The following is a 19,186-nucleotide window of genomic DNA, read 5'->3' as shown; positions in this document are numbered from 1 at the left end:
ATTGACTACTTGGGAGATAAATTCCTAATATATGATGATGTGCTAAATCTATATCTCCTTCCTAGAACTCTCTGTTGTGCTCCAGGTCCAGTTCCTCTTGGACATTTTCACTTGATATACAAAAAGCCAATCAAATTCAATGTGCTAAAAAGTGAGCTAATCAATGTCTTCTCTCCCCAAAATAATTCCCTCCTTTCAGAACATGACTTCAGCCCCTACCCAAACAAATCCTGCATCCGTTTTTCTTGTTCCATCACCATGTCCAGTTAGATCTAGCACCAAAAACATATCACCAGTCCCTTTACTGATTTTTATTTCCCTAAAAATGATAATAAACCCACTTATTATTTGTTTCCTACTTCTTTATCTATATGGCCACCCATATGTCTTGCTTTTGGCATTTTTACCATGCTGTACTACTTGTGGTTCTTCCAATGATTCCCATTTGTCACTCTGTCTAAGATTCTCACTTGGCACAGAGCACTCATTATCCTTCCTCATCAACACTTCCCACTCCTGTCTTCCTTTATCTCTGTAACTTTTATTCATCATCTTTAATTTAGTCCACAGATTAGAAGGTCTTACCACAGAAAACATTCCTTGATATTTAAATATTTAATTAGGTGATTCTCTTGTTCTCTGATGAAAATTATTGCCTATCAGATACATTATAATTGCCTTTTTAGTTATTATTATTCCTTGGAAATCACATGTCCTTTAAAGCAAATAGAATAGTTTGCCATTGCATTTTCAGGATCTAGCATAGTAAAATTTACAAAACAAGTTTATAAAACTGATAGATAAATTACGAGAATAAATGAATCTCTTTCTTCAAACAATTCACAGATGCATAGATTCTGATTAAAATAAACTTACAAATGTGAGGATTTAATTTTTCTCCACAGAATATTAACTGGGAAGTAGGTAAATAATTAACCCTACCTCAGAGGTCTTTCTTTTTAAAAGTACCAGATTATAAAATCCTTGTTTCCTTATTGCTGAAGCCTTTATCTGAACTTTTAAAGATTCTATTATTATAGAATTTGTATTTCAGGAAAGCATGTCTATTTCCAGTACTATACAATTAACCAGTTTGCTTACTATCAACTTAATCCTTAAATATTCTTTTCAGGAATGAATATTTACTCCTATCTTGATTACTTATATTATTTTTAAACTTATTTTTATGACTTTTTGATGACTTGATAGTAGAAATTTTAGATAAGATTGTAGACAAAATAGATCTATTTGAAACTTTTAAGAAAAATACTCACAAAAGGAAGTTTTGTGTCAAATATTTTGAAAAAATATTTTTTTTCTTTCTGAGTAAAATAAAGCCTCAGTCTTTTATTTTTTCATGTAAAACAAACACAAATATATGTGAATAACACATTAAACAAAAAGTTTCTTTTCACTGTGGATTCAAATATTTCCAAGTAATTAAAAATAAAAACATTGTTATAAATGTTCTTATAACACAAATACTTATGCTTATTTATAGTATTTGGATTTAATAGAACATGGCATAGAATAAAGAGTAAAATTGATAGCAATAAAACTGAGTATATTATTTTCTGATATATGAAAACAGGGGTAACACAAATTCTCTCTTAAGGACACACTGTTTTTAATATCTCTTATCTAAAAACCAGCATGTAACAAACACTTATGTAGTCAAATGTTAGCAGTACCTGTGCAGTTGGAGATATTGTGGTTCACTCTTGAACAAGCGTACAGAAAAGGAAGATTCATAATTGCTTGGACATAAAATTCCAACCTCACTTGGAAAATAATAAGTGGCTGCTCCTATAATATATCAATATTTTTTCTTTTGATAATTTTTAATACTTTATAAACAATTTTTACTCAAGAAAGAAAAAGGTTTTCACAAGGGTCAATGAAAAGGAAGCAAATATAATGCATTAAAAAGGGTGATTTTGTAAAGTCTAACAGATATGGATTTCTATGTGTGCTTTTCCACAAACAAGTTGTGTGAACTAGGCCAAATTATACAACTTTTCCAAGCCTCCATGTCCTCTAATATAAAATGAGAGTATATTGCCTACCTCCTTGTAATGTGAGAATTCAACTATATTATATATATATATATGTATATATATATATATATATATATATATATATATATATATATATATATAAGGAGTCTTGTACAAAATGGGCACTTAATGAAACATTTTCTGTTTCTTCTTACCCTCTTAATTTCCTGGATTTTAAATTTTAAATGGGTGAATAGATTTATTTTGATCTTAACATTTGGAGAAACAATTATAATTTACCTTTTATTAAAGATAGAATTATACTAGTCATCAGATAAGATACCTGATAAAATTATGGGTAATTACGTAAGTGATCAGTGACTACTTTTTACTTATATCCATTTACATATTAATTTTTATTGTTATCATTATTTTTGATACATAGTTCTTAATTCATCACAAACTATTATCATTTTATTCGTAAGGGCACTGTATCATTTTATTCTTCCCCTTCCTCCTTAGTACTTAACAGCAAATTCTAAGGAATAATAAGTAACACAGGGAGATCAGCTCAGTGCTTTGTGACCACCCAGAGAGGTGGGATAGGGAGGATGGGAGGGAGATGCAAGAGGGAGGAAATATGGGGATATATGCATATGTATAGCTGATTCACTTTTTTATAAAGCAGAAACTAACACACCATTGTAAAGAAATTATACTCTAATAAAGAAGTTAAAAAAAATAATAAAAAAGAAAAAGAAATAGTGGTGCACCTGCTACACAGAGCTAGAAAAAGCCTGGCGACACTTGGTCCTTGTGTGTCTGCTGCCAGGTGCAAAAAAAAAAAAAAAAATAGGCCTTCACTAAGGCCATATCTTTTGCTCCTGTGGCTGCCAGCTTCTCTGCACAATTGGCACTGCTGGGGCTCCAATTATACATACCACCTCTGCACCCTGTCTTCACAGGGGCATACCCATGTGCTCCAAGGCAGCCCCAGGAGAAGAATCCTGTGGATAGCCCACACTCAGAGGTGGGGATAAAACCAAAGCTGAACCCCCGGAGTGGGGAGATAAAGGAAGAGGATTGAAAATCTTTCCATCAGCGGCACAAGCTTCAGATTAAATCCCTGCAATCAGCTAGGTAGACCCTGCGTCTATGGAATATTTGAGTAGACAGAGTTCCCAGAAATGAAAACGGTCTAGCTCTGGCAGCTGTGGACTTTGGGAGCAAGCACACATGGCAGTTGGGCCAGTTCAGAGACTGAGTGCTCCCCACAGAGCCCACAACAAGTTCAGAGACCAACCCAGAGGCAGTGGAGGGCCTCTTGGGGAGGTGGAGGTGGGCTGTGGCTCACAGTGGGAGCAAGGACACTAACAGCTGACACACCAGGATAACATTATTGTTACTACTATTCTACTATTTTTATTATGTTTTGATTCATCCTGTTGTTGGTTCTTTTTTTTTTCAATTTTTATTTTTGTTGTTCTTCTTGTTGTAACTGTTTTGTTGTTATTATTCTTATTTAGCCTTTTGGCTAAATAAGCCTTGTTTTTTAACATACTTTTTATCTTTCATTTTTCATTTTTATTTTTAAAATATATTTCTATTTTTACTTTGTTTTTTGGTTGTCCTGTGTTCTTCCCCCCCCCCTTTTTTTCTTACAACTTTTTCTTTAATGTATTTTTTAAAATATGTTTCTATTTCCACTTTGCTTTTCTGTTGTTCTATGTTTTTTCCCCTTTAAAAAAAAAATCATTTATGTCAGTTTGTTTTGTTTCTTTACTTTATTCTTCAGCTGGTAATCTGCTCTGGTTTTGCTTTTTGGCTTTGTGTTTTTGTTAGTTTTGTTTTTAATTGTTTGATTTCATTTTTGGGTTCCTTTTCTTTTCTGATTGTTCTCTTGCTTTTTGTTTTATTTGATTCTGTTTTTACTTCTTTTGTGTGTGCATGTGTTTCCTTCTTTCTGTTTTTGTTTGTGTGATTTTGCTTTTACCATTTGTCTAGAATTTGTTTATCTTTTTTTTTCAATCCCTTTATTGCTGTAATGAGCAACTGTAGGGTCTTCGTTCCCCTACCGGAAGTCAGGCATGAGCCTCTGGGGTTGGAGTGCCAAATCCAGGACTCTAGACCACCAGAGAATTCCCATCCCCAAGGAATATTATTTGGTGAGAGCTATCAGGGGGGCCTCTATCTGAATACAAGACCCAGCTCTACCCAACGGCCTGCAGCTTCCAACTCTGGACACATCACACTAAACACAAAGCAAGACAAGAACACAACCCACCCATCAGCAGAGAGGCTACCGAAACTCATACAAAGCTTACAGACACCCCAAAACACACCACCTGACATGGCCCTGCCCATCAGAGAGAAAAGACTCAGCTCCACCCACAAGAAAACAAGCACCAGTCCCTCCAATCAGGAAACCTACAGAAGCTACTGGACCAACATCAACACTGGGGGCAGAGAACAGAAGCAAGAGGAGCTATGACCCTGCAGCATGGGGAAAGGAGACTTAAAACACAGTAAACTAGACAAAATGAGGCAACAGAGAAATATCCTGAAGACAAAGGAGCAAGAGAAAAACCTCAAGACCGAATAAATAAAGAGAAAATAGGCAAACTACCTGAAAAATAATTTAAAGTAATGATAGTAAAGGTGATCAAAAATTTCAATAATAGAATGGAGGCACAGATCGAGAAGATACAAGAAATGTTTAATGGGGAATTAGAAGAACTAAAGAACAGACAATCAGTGGTGAACAACACAAAACCCAAATTAAAAATACACTAGAGTGAATCAATAGCAGAATAAATGAGGCAAAGAACAGATAAGTGAGCTGGAAGATAGAATGATGGAAATAACTGCAGCAGAGCAGAATAAAGAAAAAAGAATGAAAAGAAATTAGGACATTCTCAGAGACCTCTGGGACATTAAGCATACCAACATTCTAATTGTAGTAATCACAGAAGAAAAAGAGAAAAAGAAAGGGTTTGAGAAAACATTTGGAGAGATTATAGTCAAAAACTTTGCTAACATGGGAAAGGAAATAGTCAATCAAGTCCAGGAAGTGCAAGAGAGTCTCATAACAGATAAACCCAAGGAGAAACATGCAAGACACATATTAATCAAACTAACAAAAACTAAACACAAAGAAAAAAATATTAAAAGCAGCAAGGGAAAAGCAACAAATAACATACAAGGGAGTCCCCATAAGGTTAACAGCTGCTCTTTCAGCAGAAATTCTTCAGGCCAGAAGGGAGTGGCAGGATATATTTAAAGTGATGAAAGGGAAAGACCTACAACCAAGATTAATATACCCAGCAAAGATCTTATTCAGATTCAACGTAGAAAGCAAAAGCTTTCAAACAAGCAAAAGCTAAGAAAATTCAACACCACCAAATCAGCTTTATAACGAATGCTAAAGGAACTTCTCTAGGCAGGAAACACAAGAGAAGGAAAAGACCAACAGTAACAAACCCAAAACAATTAAGAAAATGGTAATAGGAAAGTACCTATCAATAATCACCTTATGGATTAAATGCTTCAACCAAAAGACACCGACTGGCTGAATGGATACAAAAACAAGACCCATATATGTGCTGTCTACAGGAGACCCACTTCAGACCTAGGGATACATACAGACTGAAAGTGAGGGGATGGAAAAAGTTATTCCATGCAAATGGAAATCAAAAGAAAGCTGGAGTAGCAATTCTCATATAGGACAAAATAGACTTTAAAATAAAGATTGTTACAAGAGACAAGGAAGGACACTACATAATGATCAAGGAAACAATCCAAGAACTAGATAAAACAATTTTAAATATTTATGCACCCATGATAGAAGCACCTCAATACATAAGGCAAATGCTAACAGCCATAAAAGTGGAAATTGACAGTGACACAATAATAGTGGGGGAATTTAACACCCCACTTACACTAATGGACAGATCATCTAGATAGAAAAATAAAAAGGAAACACAAGTCTTAAATAACACTTTAGACCAGATGGACTTAATTATATTTACAAGACATTCCATTCAAAAACAACAGAATATGCTTTCTTCTCCAGTGCACATGGGACATTCTTCAGGATAGATCACATCTTGGGTCACAATTCAAGCCACCGTAAATTTAAGAAAATTGAAAACATAACAAGCATCTTTTCTGACCACAACATTACAAGATTAGATATCAATCCAGGTTAAAAAAAAAAACTGTAAAAACCACAATCACATGGAGGCTAAACAATATGCTACTAAATAACAAAGAGGTAACTGAACAAATTAAACAGGAAATCAAAAAATACCTAGAGACAATTGACAATGAAAACACGACAACCAGAAACCTATGGGATGCAGCTAAACCATTCTAAGAGGGAGCTTATAGCAAAACAATACTACCTCAAGAAACAAGAAAAATCTCAAATAAACAATGTAACCTTACACCTAAAGCAATTAGAGAAAGAAGAAAAAAAAAACTAAAGTTAGTAGAGGGGAGGAAATCATAAAATCAGAGCAGAAGTAAATGAAAAAGAAACGAAGGAAACGATAGCAAAGATCAATAAAATAAAAAGCTGGTTCTCTGAAAGATAAACAAAATTGATGAACCATTAGCCAGACTATCAGGAAAAAAAGGGAGATGACTCAAATCAATACAATTAGGAATGAAAAAGGAGAAGTAACAACGGATGCTGCAGAAATACAAAGGATCAGAAGAGACTACTACAAGCAACTATATGCCAATAAAATGGACAACCTGGAAGAAATGGAAAAATTCTTAGAAAAATACAAACTTCCAAGACTGAACCAGGGGAAAAAGAAAAATGAACAGACCAATCACAAGCACTGAAAGTGAAACTGTGATTAAAAATCTTCCAACAAACAAAAGCCCAGGGCCAGATGGTTTCACAGGCAAATTCTACCAAATATTTAGAGAAGAGCTAACACCTACCCTTCTCTAACTCTTCCAAAAAATTGCAGAGAGAGGAACACTCCCAAACTCATTCTACAAGGCCACCATCAACCTGATAACAAAGCCAGACAACGATAATACAGAAAAAGATAATTACAGGCCAATATCACTGATGAACATAGATGCAAAAATCCTCAACAAAGTACTAGCACACAGAATCCAACAACATATTAAACAGATCATGCACCATGATCGAGTGGGTTTAATACCAGTAATGCAAGTATCCTTCAATATACACAAATTAATTGATATGATATATCATATTAACAAATAGAAGGATAAAAACCATATGATAATCTCAATAGATGTAGAAAAAACTTTCAAACAAATTCAAAACCCATTTATGATAAAAACTCTCCACAAAGTGGGAATAGAAGGAATCAACCTCAACATAATAAAGGCCATATATGACAAACCCATAGCCAACATCATTCTCAATGTTGAAAAATTGGAAGCCTTTCCTCTAAGATCAGGAAGAAGGCAAGGGTGCTGATTCTCTCCACTATTTTTCAACATAGTTTTGGAAGTCTTATCCACTGCAATCAGAGAAGAAAAAGAAATAAAAAGAATCGAAATTGGAAAAGAAGAAGTAGAACTTGCACTGTTTTCAGATGACATGATACTATGCATAGAAAATCCTAAAGATGCCACCAGAAAACTACTAGAGCTAATCAATGAATTTAGTAAAGTCGCAGGATACAAAATTAATAGACAGAAATCTCTTGCATTCCTATACACTAACAATGAAAAATCAGAAAGAGAAATTAAGGAAACAATCCCATTTACCATTGCAACAAAAAGAATAAAATACCTAGCAATAAATCTACCTAAGGAGACAAAAGATCTGTATACAGAAAACTATGAGACACTGATGAAAGAAATCAAATATGATATAAAGAGATATGGAGAGATATACCATATTCTTGGATTGGAAGAATCAATGTTGTGAAACTGACTACACTACCCAAAGCAATCTACAGATTGAATGCAAGCCCTATTAAATTACCAATGGCATTTTTCACAGAACTAGAACAAAATATTTTACAATTTGTTTGGAAACACAAAAGACCCTGAAAACCCAAAGCAGTCCTGAGAAAGAAATATGGAGCTGGAGGAATCAGCCTCCCTGACTCCCTGAATCAGACCATACTGCAAAACTACAGTAATCGTGACAGTAGGGTACTGGCACTAAAACAGAAATATAGATCAATGGAACAGGATAGAAAGCCAAGAGATAACCTCATGTGCCTATGGTCACCTTATCTTTGACAAAGGAGGCAGGAATATACAATGGAGAAAAGATAGCCTCTTCAATAAGTGGTGCTGGAAAAACTGGACAACTACATGTAAAAGAATGAAATTAGAACACTTCCTAACACCATACACAAAAATAAACTCAAAATGGGTTAAAGACCTAAATGTAAGGCCAGACACTATAAAACTCTTGGAGAAAAACACAGGAAGAAATAACAGCAAGACCCCTTTTGACCCACCTCCTAGTGTAATGGAAATAAAAACAAAAATAAATAAATTGGACCTAATTAAACTTAAAAGCTTTGGCACAGCAAAGGAAACCATAAATAAGATGAAAAGACAACCTTCAGAATGAGAGAAAATATTTGCAAACAAAGGAACTGACAAAGAATTAATCTCCAAAATATACAAACAGCTCATGGAGCTCAAGATCAAAAAAACAAACAACCCAATTAAAAAATGGGCAGAAGACCTAAACAGACGTTTCTCCAAAGACGATATACAGATGGCCAACAAACACATGTTAAAAGCTCAGCGTCACTAATAATTAGAGAAATGCAAATCAAAAGTACAATGAGGGCTTCCCTGTTGGCGCAGTGGTTGAGAGTCTGCCTGCCAATGCAGGGGACATGGGTTCATGCCCCAGTCCAGGAAGATCCCATGTGCCACGGAGTGGCTGGTCCCATGCTACATGGCCACTGAGCCTGCGCTCCGCAACGGGAGAGGCCACAACAGTGAGAGGCCCACATACCGCAAAAAAAAAAAAAAAAGTACAATGAGATATCACCTCACACCAGTCAGAATGGCCATCATCACAAAATCTACAAACAGTAAATAGAGGGTGTGGTTAAAAGTGAACCCTCTTGCAATGTTGGTGGGTATGTAAATGTATACAGCCATGATGGAGAACTGTATGGAGGTTTCTTTAAAAACTAAAAATAGAACTACCATATGACCCAGAAATCCCACTACTGGACATATACCCTGAGAAAACCATAATGCAGAAAGATACACGTGGGCTTCCCTGGTGGCGCAGTGGTTGAGAGTCTGCCTGCCGATGCAGGGGACATGGGTTCAAGCCCTGGTCTGGGAAGATCCCACATGCTGCAGAGCTGCTGGGTCCGTGAGCCATGGCCTCTGAGCCTGCATGTCCGGAGCCTGTGTTCTGCAATGGGAGATGCCTCAACAGTGAGAGGCCCGTGTACCATAAAAAAAAAAAAAAAAAAAAAAAAATGTACCCCAATGAATGTTCTTTGCAGCACTATTTCCAATAGCCAGGACATAGAAGCAACCTAAATGTCCAAAGACAGATGAAGGGTTAAAGATGATGTGGTACTTATATACAATGGAATTTTACTCAGCCATAAAAAGAAATGAAATTGAGTCATTTATAGTGATGTTGATGGTCCTAGAGTCTGTCATACAGAGTGGAGTAAGTCAAGAAAAAAAAAACAAATACCGTATATTAACACATATATGTGGAATCTGGAAAAATGGTACTGATGAACCTAGTGTCAGGGCAGGAATAGAGATGCAGATGTAGAGAAAAGACTTGTGCACAAGGGAGAGGAAGGGGAGTGTGGGTCGAATTGAGAGAGTAGCATTGACATATATACACTATCATGTGTAAAAAATATAACTAGTGGAAGCTGACTTATAGCACAGGGAGATCAACTAGGTGCTTTGTGACAACCTACAGGGGAGGGATGGGGAGGGTGGAAGGGAGGCCCCAGAGGGAGGGGATATAGGTACACATATAGCTGATTCACTTTGTTGTACAGCAGAAACTAACTCAAAATTGTAAAGCAATTATAATCTAATAAAATAATGAGGAATATTAAGAACAATAGTAAACATCCATTTTACTGTGAATTTATATATATATATATAAACTATATATATAGTGTATATACATTGTGTATATGACTGCTTAAGATATATAATGCATATGCATATATATAACAGATATATGCATATATATGTATGCATACACATATATATATACATATATATACACACATATATATACACACACACATATATCTAAAACACCCAAATATAAACATTCATGATTGTAGGGTGTATGTGTTTAATATACATAAATGCTTGGCTCTATGTTGTGTAAGTCAAATTAATTGCTTCTTCTATGCCTCTTCACTGTTTATTCACCCATTAGATTATCACCTATTTTTATCAGTATATATTTATAGTATATATAGTATATATCAGTATATACTATATATTTTACCAGTATATCACCTGTTTTTATCAGATACTTGCAGATATTCATTTTATTCCTTGGATTATAATCTAATACTATTGCCATTAATTTTGTTACAAATTTGGCCATTAGGAACTCACTATAGTTGGCTCCTATGTCCTTGTGACATGTTCCGTGCCTTATTTTTATTTATTTATTTATTTCTCTTGCTTTCTGGTATTACAAGATGCTCTAGGCTCATTTTGTAATTTCTCTGCCTCAGCTCTTAAATTATCCATTTCTCTAAGTGGACCCATTTCCTTTTATTAGAGAACTGACTGTATAAAAACCAAAGATATAGGTGCTAGCATGTTTGCGACCATCAAGAGGCTGTTATCTCTAGATTCTTTCAGCAGATGCACCTAGGGAATCTATATGTATATATACTAACCCACCTATACATACAACTCAATATTTATTTCTCTATCCATATGCATGTATACTAAAGTCAATATGAATTTGTACAGATATGACTGACTCTAATTCATCATCACACAGTTCATTCAAGTCTTCTCCCCTTTCTTATATTCTATTTATTTCTCTGACAGTGTAAAACCTTCTGTCTTCTGTCATTTAAAGTTTATTAAGTTATTTGTTATTTTTATAATTTGAATATATGCGGATTGTAGGGTAGAACAAATAAAAGAATATATTTGCATTTTAAATGGTGGTTTTTAAAATTTTTAATATTAAATAATTTCATTCATATATATATATATATATATATACATACACATACACACACACGCACACACAATTGATTATTTATCTATAGGTCTTATTCTGCTAACTTGCTATACTCAGTTAATATCTCAAGTAGATATTTTGTAGATTCCATAGTATTTTCTCCAACCATCAGATCACCTGAGAACAAAAACAGTGCAAACAAAGAGAGTTGAATTATTTCTTTTGAACCTGAATGATTTTTTTTTTTACCTTAATTGCACTGGTTGTGTCTCCAGTGCAATGATGAATAGAATGGGGAGATCTAACATCCTCGTCCTGTCCCTGAGTTTAGTGAGAAATATTAGCTCTTTCACTATTAAGAAGGGTGATAATTATGATTTTTTTATAAATGCTCTTTATCAGGTTGAGGGATAGTCCTATTTGCTGGGAAATTTCATTAGAAATAGATATTAGATTTTGTCAAATGTTTTTCCTGCATCTATATAAGTAAACATATTTTTCTTCTTTAGTCTGTTAATGTGATAAATCACACTGTTTTTCAAATGTCAATATAACTCTGAATTCTATTATTTATTTTTTTTTAAATTTGGTAAAATTTATCAGTGAAGCCATCTGGATATGGAATTTTATTTGTAAGAATGTCTTTAAATAATCCAATTTCTTTATAAGCTACAGGACTATGAAGTTATCTATTTCTTTTTAAAATAGGTTTATTAATAAATGACATACAATCAACTGTACATGTTATTATCATTCACTTTTAAAATTTACACATGTTTGTATGTATATATGTATACACATAATTAAGACAACACAATAATGAAGATATTATCACCCCCAGAATTTCTTTGTACTGACAATGTTTTTAAGCTTGCATCTTCTCTAGAAAGTAACCCAAATCTTTCCTGAAGTGTGGTTCACAGCTCTTGTTCCTACCTGTATCAGTTTACTCAGACCTTTTATTACAGTTTACAATGAAACTATTGAAATAGTAGGAAACACCCTTAGAGAGTTCTCTAGGTGGCATGTATTCTTTTCCCTCTTCCCATTGTGCAGCAGCAACTTTATTTTCTCTTGATAGTCTTTAATCACCCCAATGAACACTTAATCTTCAGTCTATTGGTCCAGAATTCAGTCAACAACATATTATCAAATGCCAGTCTCAAATTCCAGCTCAAGGTGCCTCTTTCTACTCTCTCTTGTTTCAAGTTCAGGAATCAAAAAGGTGAGAAATAGGTAATTAGACACAATGATCAGAGGCATCTCTCCACCTATAGATTCCTCTGACTACAAAAGAAACAACATCATGTTCTGTTTACTGATTCAGAATATATATCTCCTGCTATAAAAGAGAAATCTAAGATAATACATTTTTGTCTCTAGCTGTTACCATAACTGAGTCTTATATAAGTTATTATATCTTTCTTTGTGATCAATTCTTTATCAATAATGGGGTATATTTTCTGCTATTAAATGACTTACTTGCTCAAAAACAATGCTGTAAGAAATGACATAGCTTAGAAGGAGTTTTTTGTTTGTTTTCTTTCTTTCATTTTTTTTTAATAATTCTGTGGTTAGTATTGCATGTGAAGCATGGCAAGTAAAGAAAGGCAAATCCATACCCAGAATAAATATCCACTCTAAGGTGAACAAATTATTGTTTCCTCCATGATAGAAGACATTAAATACAATCAAAATATAGTCAAGCAGCCAGCTGGCCCCTACCTTTTCCCTCCACCCTGAATATGATGTCATTTTGGTACTCATATTGGTTTCTGCTGCTGGCAGAGTGGGCAAGCAGTTTTGATGGTAATGGGAATAGTTGTGGCAAAGATGGTCCACATGTTTGATTGCATGCAATGCCTAAATGTCTGTGACCAACACATAATGGGTTCATGGAATCACCATGCCACAGTGGACAGAAACAGGCCAAATTCCATTTACCACCTAAACCCTGCAATTCCCCACTATGCGATCCAGGGAATAACATTTTCTAAAGTCAGCATCCAGTAGTCTCTGGAATTGTTGACAATTACTTGTTGAAATGGAAAGAAACTTGGGTTAATGGTCGTATATCCTTTGAAGAAAGGCAGTAAGATTTTGGTGATATTTCAGGGTGTTTCTACAAGAAGATCAAAGGGCTTCATTCAAGGAGCTCTGTGTTTATTAACTGATTCAAAGGTGGGAATATGGATAAGGCACCAAAGCAAGCAAACTGATCAAAGATTATTTTTCTTTAGCAAGAACTAAAGGTTTTTGTTTGTGCTATTGTTTGTTTTTTGAACATTTGAAGGTTGTCCACAAAATTGGGGACACAATGAGCAATTTGTCATCTTCAAAGTTTCCTCCACGCCAAGCATTCTCATTATTGCATTAGCCCTGCTGTCTATGACAATGCCCATTACTCCTGGTACTAAGGGACTAAAACTTTGCCTCTTCAGCCAGATCTCATTCTCACTAAAATTGAAGTCCCTTTTAATAACAGTATCTCCCATATTTACCTCAGGACTTCAGAGAAAATTAACTATAGTACCTCTTTTGTTAAATAAACTTTTTAGTTTAGATAGTTTTAGATTTACAGGAAAATTGGGGACAGCAGAGTCCTCAAATACTCCACACAGTTTCTGCTGTTATTATTATTGTACTTTATAATTGTACATTTTCACAGTCAGTGAACAAATATTGACACATTATTATTAACCATAGTCCACACTTTATTCAGATTTTCTTAGTTTTGCGTAATGTGTTTTCTCCTGTTCCAGGACCCCATCAAAGATATCCCATTATACTTAATCATCATGTGTCCTTAGGTTCCTATGGCTCTGAGAGTTAATAAAGTGCTCTTCAAGGTTACTGAAACTTCCAAAATATTAATCAACATCACTATTAAGGGAGATTCTTTTGACCTCTGTAATGGACATAGTTAATGAATAGTTTAATGAATTGGCTTTCACTCTACCTTAGTTCAATATAGACCAAGGATGAGTTTATGATTTAATCAACCAACCAAGTAAACAATTTGAACCATTCCCCATTAATCAAGTTAGCACAATACATTGAAATTCATCTTTAAGAGCACCCATATTGATAAATCCAACCTGGTCTTAAATTCTGTTCCTCTCCGTTTTCTGCAATATGCATGGAGTCTACTCTTACACATATTCCCTAGATTTTTTTGCCAATATAAATGGGAAATTTGAAGTTGTTTTGACATTCAAAAATTCCCATCTGACATTGACTTTATGTGGTTCATGGGGTAATACTAGAATCTGGATTGGTAATGAGAGTTTGTTGTGATGAGACCTAAGGAAAGTTGACATTCGCTTTCAAGATACATCAGTGAAGGTTCAGTCAAGGAAGCAAAATCAGTATGAATATGATAGAGTAAGGAGTTTTTGTAGGAACAATATCTTGTACTAATGTGGAAGAAGCTGGGGAAGTAAAGGTCCACAAGGGAAGATAAAGGATGAAGGAGTATTTACTCACCAGTCCTCCTGTTGCCAGGTATGTCAGAGAGGGACTCTGGAGGAGAAATAATGGACTTGTGTGTGGAAGCCTAGTGCCCTGAGTCTCACAGTGGAGTTACTATTGATCAGCAGGGACAGCAGTAAAGGAGGAGAATTAGACCTAGAGTGTTGTAGAGTGAGGGCAAATGCCAATCTACTGGAATTTATGCATCTGTCTGTCTTCAAGGAGAGGACAAATACCAGCTGGAATCCGGTAGCCTCTCTACATCTGTCTCTCATTACCCCTATCTATGATGGCATTCAGGGAGTAATAGCTACTTTTACTCACTTCTGCTTTCAAAATCTCTTTCAAATTTCTGTTTTGATCAACTCTAATCTAGAAGTAGGCAATAAAGGGTATTCTGGAAATTTTAGTTCCATCGTAGGATAGTTGACACAGTATTAAACCACCACAAATTCCACTTCAACACATCACATGAACTCGAGCTGTATCTGAATTTCAGGTATGGAAGTTCTGTAACAACAAGAATAAGAGGATATTTTAGGACATAATTAGATGTCTGTGGTTTTCTGACTTTGAATTGAGCCCAAAATTAACACTTTGAGTCTAACATCTTTACTTTAAATTCTCTATCATAGCTGTAAGCGAGCAGCCCACTCCACAGTTCTTATATTCCTCTGCTCCACTGCACTGACCACTTCATCTAGAAAAGCTTGTCTTCAATATAGTTTATTCAGGAAACCACAGGAGTTAATTTAACTGTTGTTTCACTGAATTTCCTAGACTTCCAGGGTCCCTTTTTCTAGGATTCATGGATTTTCACAGCCTTCAAACAACCCAGGAAAAAGAACATATTTTAAAGTATGTTTCTTGAAGTCTGTTACAGGGAACCACTTCCAGGTTCTAGTTATGTTATAGGCATTCTTGGTTTATAGGCAACAAAACTAAATGTAGCAGTTTTAAGCATGAGGAAATGTTCTGAGGCATATATGACTCAAAGCATTATTAGAAGCATTGAAAAACGAGACTCTAAGTGGAGCTTCTATAGATGACTCACAAAATCACACCATAAAGATGAAGAGAGAAGAGAGCTTCTGCCTCTCACCACTTCAGGACACTGCTTAGTGAAGTGGCTACCTTCCACAATCACACCACCACTACAAGATCTGTACCATCAATGAGGATGCTTCACATCCTCAAGCCACTCAGCTCTGAGTTGGAAGTCTCGCAGAATTGGATTAATTGTCGGAATTAAACCCTTTTTGCAGAAAGGGTAAATTAAATTACCCTTTCTGCAAAGGAGAGATCAGAAAGGCAGGATTTGTTTTTCAAGTCTCTACAGTTCAGAAGGTCATACCAGAAGGTAGTTTAGGGTTGATGTGAGCAATCCAAACCCAGTAGTTGCTAAACTAGGCTTAGCCAACCAAAGACACCAGCTGTCTGCTTAGAGTTGTGATCCAGTGATGCAAATAAGCAGAGCTATCAGTGATTCCATTTTGGATGTAGCAGTAGCAATATGCTTTCTTTCTTTTCTTTTCTTTTTTTTTCTTTTTCTTTTTTTGGCCCAGCACTGCTGACAAGCTGGCAATTCAGAGTCAAGAGTCCCAGTGCAAGCTATAGATTTCAGGACTTAGCTGCAGCTTCAGTCAACAGTGTTCTCGCTACCCTAATGTTCATCCTAATTTGGCTGTAACTCTGGATCCATAACCTCCTTGTTGAGATTCTTATTTTCCAAAATTTGTTCTTCAGGCTTTCTTAAAATTGTTTAAGCTATCCAGTACTCTTTCATTAAACAGCTTTTACTCTTTAAATCAGATAGCGTTTCTATTGCTTGCAAGTAAGTGACCTGAACGTTACAAACTGAATGATTTTATCCTTTCTAAACTGCTATAGAAAACATTATCAATAGAAAAAAAATGATAGTTAATATTTCTGCACACAGATTATTTTCAGGAGAACAGGTTAGTAAAACCATCAACTGTAAACCCTTTAAGCACATAACTGTTATTTGTAGATACTTCTTTGACACATGTTATATATATATATATATATATATCATATAGATTTTAGATCATATTTATGATTCTCTTAAGTTGCAACTGCATGCACATTTTGGATGGAGATTGTTATAATCTCATATGTAAAGAATTTTGTGTCTTTTTACATAAAGTAGACACATATTTTCTCAGAACTTTAAAAAGGAAATAGCAGTGTTATAGACACAATGCATGACTTCAAGTAAAAGATGAGGGTCTGGTAAGTCACTTACACTGTACTGGTTTCAGATGTCTCATCCATTAAATGGGGAATTGGATGATATTTAAAACACTGTCTCTAAAATTCTATGATAATATATAATTTTAACAATTTAAATGATCATACATTAAAGCTTCAAAAACTATAACATTGTATATATGAATCATATTGTGTATATATTATTGATCAGGAAAGATACCTCTATATCATTATTTTATAGGCAATATTTTGTTTAAAATATGAATTAACTGATTTCCTGAAAGCAATTGGCTAAAAGCTGATTTGTCATTTGTTCCAAGCTTGGCCTGTTTACTCTAAAATCCATTTCTTGCCTTTGCTTGGTCTGCTTGGTATCACAAACTGACTGCTTCCTACTGGCTGTCATTCCCAGGCTGTTCTGTCAGCAGGCTTGCATCTGAACTCAGCCAGTGACTTCCAAATTATAGAGGAGGAGAAAAATCAAAATGAGTATCGCTTCCTTTCTCTGTTTTCTACGTGTCTCTGTGTCTCTCTAATTGTGTTTCTCTGTCTCTGTCTTTCTCTATCTCTTTCTCTTTCTCTCTCTCTCTCCTCTACTTTGAGCAGCCTCCCTGGCAGCTGCCAGATTTCCTCCCTGGCAGTTGCCAGATTTCCTCCCTGTCAGCTGCCAGATTTTCTCCTTTGATTCTGGGCTAATTTCATATTTTGTAAATCTCTCAATAACAATGTTACGGCCACTTTTCACAAAAAATCAATTCATCTGGTAATGACTTTGGAGTCATTCTACAGTTTAAGGTTACTGTACTATCCTTATTTAATTTAAAATTCACTTCTCTATTATTTTATTATTATTAAAATTCACTTCTCTATTATATAAACTATATTACATACAATATGATTTCTATTACTGTCCTAATAAATTACCACAAATGTAACAATTTAAAACAGTACCCATTTATTATTTCACAGTTACAACTGTTGGAAGTCTAGATGGGCTCAACTGGATACTCTGCTTAGGGTCTCACCAGGTTGGAATCAAAATGCAGGCCAGTCTGGATTCCTTATTTTTTTTTTTTACATCTTTATTGGAGTATAATTGCTTTACAATGGTGTGTTAGTTTCTGCTTTATAACAAAGTGAATCAGTTATACATATACCAGGAGGCTTTAAGAGAGAATCCACATACAGTGTTTCTGGGTTTTTAGTAGCATTCAATTCCATGTAATCGTAGGATTGAGGTCCTACTTTCTTTGACCAGAGAACTAACAATTGACCAAAGGTCACTCTCAGTTTCTTGAGACCCCCTGCATCCCTTCACTTGTAGCTCTTTCCATTGTCATAACCAACTGGGGTGCATTGCATCTCTCTGGCTTCCACTTTTCTCCATCACTTTAACTTCCTCTCTCCTCAGAGACAAGGGAAAGCTCTGCTTCTAAGAGCTCCCTTGAATACATTGGACCTATCAGAATAATCCAGGATAATTTCCCCATATTAAAGTCAACTAACTGGTAAATTTAATTATATTTACAAAGCAACTTTTGTCATGTAATGTAATGTATTCACAGGTATGACACTAGGGGGCAAAAGTCATGGGGGCCAAAATTCTGCCTACCACAAAATATCTTAGAGAAAAGATGTGTTAAAATAATAAGCTAGATAAATATCTGGAAAATATTAAAAAACAAGCAAAATAAGTGAATTATTTGATGGGGGATTTGATGGAAGAGTTTTGAAGGATTTAATATGTGAGTGTACAGTAAATTCTGAGAGATATTTGATAAAGAAAGATTTGCAATGTCTATTTAACTTCATAACCTTGTTTTTGACAAGTACCTTTAAGAACAATAATTCTATGGCATTCCATTTTAAAACACTGGTTTCTAAATCTCATATGTGACTGTATGTGCTAAATTCCTAAATAAAATGTAATTGTGTAAAATAGAAAAATCCCTTAAAGAAAGCATTGAGCATATTTAAATATTATTTATTTAGCTCAAGAAGCAAAAGATAATTAGTTTTGGTATAAATATCAATATATTAGAAGATATCAATGAAACATAATTTTGACAGATGCAAAAAAGACTTTCAATAAAATCCATTACCCTCACTTAATAAAGAAATTCACTTAAAATACTACAGCATAAACTTATGTAACTGAGTGAAGACTACATATCTCATACTAATAGCCAAAATGATATTTAAGGTTCAAAAGGTGGAGATGTATGATACTAATATTAAGAAAAAAAGATTAATGAGGTTGGCTCTAACTATTATTAATTATTGTTGTTTAGAATGTGTTCACAAATGCAAA

This window comes from Hyperoodon ampullatus, assembly GCF_949752795.1.
Source record: "Hyperoodon ampullatus genome assembly, chromosome: 17".
In the NCBI taxonomy this organism is placed as follows: Eukaryota; Metazoa; Chordata; class Mammalia; order Artiodactyla; family Ziphiidae; genus Hyperoodon; species Hyperoodon ampullatus.
The sequence above is the reverse complement of the archived record's forward strand: the minus strand, read 5'-3'. Positions refer to the sequence as shown.